At 45.7% G+C, this 2,500-nt stretch overlaps 4 non-coding genes across 4 annotated transcripts; all 4 read left to right on the top strand.

Moving 5' to 3' along the window:
• Window positions 1-1,129: 1,129 nt before the first annotated feature.
• On the top strand, window positions 1,130-1,202 carry trnak-cuu (transfer RNA lysine (anticodon CUU)). Its single transcript has one exon. It is a non-coding gene; the product is annotated as a tRNA-Lys (tRNA).
• A 73-nt stretch (window positions 1,203-1,275) lies between these two features.
• Window positions 1,276-1,349, top strand: trnat-agu (transfer RNA threonine (anticodon AGU)). The gene has a single exon. It is a non-coding gene; the product is annotated as a tRNA-Thr (tRNA).
• Window positions 1,350-1,894: 545 nt separating this feature from the next.
• On the top strand, window positions 1,895-1,967 carry trnak-cuu (transfer RNA lysine (anticodon CUU)). The gene has a single exon. It is a non-coding gene; the product is annotated as a tRNA-Lys (tRNA).
• A 73-nt stretch (window positions 1,968-2,040) lies between these two features.
• On the top strand, window positions 2,041-2,114 carry trnat-agu (transfer RNA threonine (anticodon AGU)). Its single transcript has one exon. It is a non-coding gene; the product is annotated as a tRNA-Thr (tRNA).
• Window positions 2,115-2,500: the final 386 nt, after the last annotated feature.

Below are 2,500 nucleotides of genomic sequence, written 5' to 3'. Positions count from 1 at the left end.
TTACCTGTACTTCGCTTTTTTGAAATGTGTATTTTGCAATGTTGCTTGTTGTTTCTGCAATATCGCAAATGCTGTGTGAGACAAAGCTCAGAAGCCTAAGTTGGGTCATGCTTGCGCATCAGAAAGTTACGATGAAAATAATGAGGTGGACAGTCCACCGTCCCTGGGTGTGCTTGAACCACCAACCTTTCGGTTAACAGCCTAACGCGCTAACCGATTGCGCCACAGAGACATACAGCCGAAGGCTGCCGGGTTCCTGTGTTGAAGTTATCCAGACATTCTTTTTCACAAGATCAGGTGATGAAGTGATGTCACTCTGCCGGGAAGTTGCTGCCAGATATCGTTTACCCTCGCCCGGCTAGCTCAGTCGGTAGAGCATGAGACTCTTAATCTCAGGGTCGTCGGTTCGAGCCCCAACTTGGGCGTTACCTTTACTGAACGCACTGGAGACATCAATTGTTTGAAAGAAGAGTATAACCAAGTACCGATGCCGCATCAGGCGCTGTGGCTTAGTTGGTCAAAGTGCCTGTCTAGTAAACAGGAGATCCTGGGTTTTAATCCCAGCGGTGCCTTGTTTTCCCCACACCTGACTACCTACAAGCTGGCATGAAAAGTTTAAAGATTGGCTCATCCTGGTGACATCTTTTGCATCATTTCTGACAAAATGATACTTTATATTATTGTGATATGATGTGATTTCTCCTTGTTTTCATCTAATGTAAAAGTAGAGAAAGAGAGAAATGAAACGAGTTGTCATTGCACCATGTTGGAGAAATCTTACCTGTACTTCGCTTTTTTGAAATGTGTATTTTGCAATGTTGCTTGGCGTTTCTGCAATACCGCAAATGCTGTGTGAGACAAAGCTCAGAAGCCTAAGTTTGGTCATGCTTGCGCATCAGAAAGTTATGATGAAAATGATGTGGTGGACAGTCCACCGTCCCTGGGTGGGCTCGGACCACTAACCTTTCGGTTAACAGCCGAACGCGCTAATCGATTACGCCACAGAGACATACAGCCGAAGGCTGCCGGGTTCCTGTGTTGAAGTTATCCAGACATTCTTTTTCACAAGATCAGGTGATGAAGTGATGTCACTCTGCCGGAAAGTTGCTGCCAGCTGCAGTTTACACAAGCCCGGCTAGCTCAGTCGGTAGAGCATGAGACTCTTAATCTCAGGGTCGTGGGTTCGAGCCCCACGTTGGGCGTTACCTTTACTGAACGCACTGGAGACATCAATTGTTTGAAAGAAGAGTATAACCAAGTGCAGAGGCAGCATCAGGCGCTGTGGCTTAGTTGGTCAAAGTGCCTGTCTAGTAAACAGGAGATCCTGGGTTCGAATCCCAGCGGTGCCTTGTTTTCCCCACACCTGACTACCGACCTGCTGGTATCGTAAGTGCAAAGATTGGCTCATCCTGGTGGCATTTCTGACAAAATGATACTTTATATTATTGTGATATGATGTGATTTCTCCTTGTTTTCATGTAATGTAAAAGTAGAGAAAGAGAGCAATGAAACGAGTTGTCATTGCACCATGTTGGAGAAATCTTACCTGTACTTCGCTTTTTTGAAATGTGTATTTTGCAATGTTGCTTGTTGTTTCTGCAATATCGCAAATGCTGTGTGAGACAAAGCTCAGAAGCCTAAGTTGGGTCATGCTTGCGAATCAGAAAGTTACGATGAAAATGATGAGGTGGACAGTCCACCGTCCCTGGGTGTGCTTGAAGCACCAACCTTTCGGTTAACAGCCTAACGCGCTAACCGATTGCGCCACAGAGACATACAGCCGAAGGCTGCCGGGTTCCTGAGTTGAAGTTATCCAGACATTCTTTTTCACAAGATCAGGTGATGAAGTGATGTCACTCTGCCGGGAAGTTGCTGCCAGATATTGTTTACCCTCGCCCGGCTAGCTCAGTCGGTAGAGCATGAGACTCTTAATCTCAGGGTCGTGGGTTCGAGCCCCACGTTGGGCGTTACCTTTACTGAACGCACTGGAGACATCAATTGTTTGAAAGAAGAGTATAACCAAGTACCAATGCCGCATCAGGCGCTGTGGCTTAGTTGGTCAAAGTGCCTGTCTAGTAAACAGGAGATCCTGGGTTTGAATCCCAGCGGTGCCTTGTTTTCCCCACACCTGACTACCGACCTGCTGGTATCGTAAGTGCAAAGATTGGCTCATCCTGGTGACATTTCTGACAAAATGATACTTTATATTATTGTGATATGATGTGATTTCTCCTTGTTTTCATCTAATGTAAAAGTAGAGAAAGAGAGCAATGAAACGAGTTGTCATTGCACCATGTTGGAGAAATCTTACCTGTACTTCGCTTTTTTGAAATGTTTATTTTGCAATGTTGCTTGTTGTTTCTGCAATATCGCAAATGCTGTGTGAGACAAAGCTCAGAAGCCTAAGTTGGGTCATGCTTGCGCATCAGAAAGTTACGATGAAAATGATGAGGTGGACAGTCCACCGTCCCTCGGCGTGCTTGAAGCACCAACCTTTCAG

The sequence above is a fragment of the Conger conger genome, chromosome 13 (genome assembly GCF_963514075.1).
Source record: "Conger conger chromosome 13, fConCon1.1, whole genome shotgun sequence".
Taxonomy (NCBI): Eukaryota; Metazoa; Chordata; class Actinopteri; order Anguilliformes; family Congridae; genus Conger; species Conger conger.
This window is presented reverse-complemented; position numbering and strand designations above follow the sequence as displayed.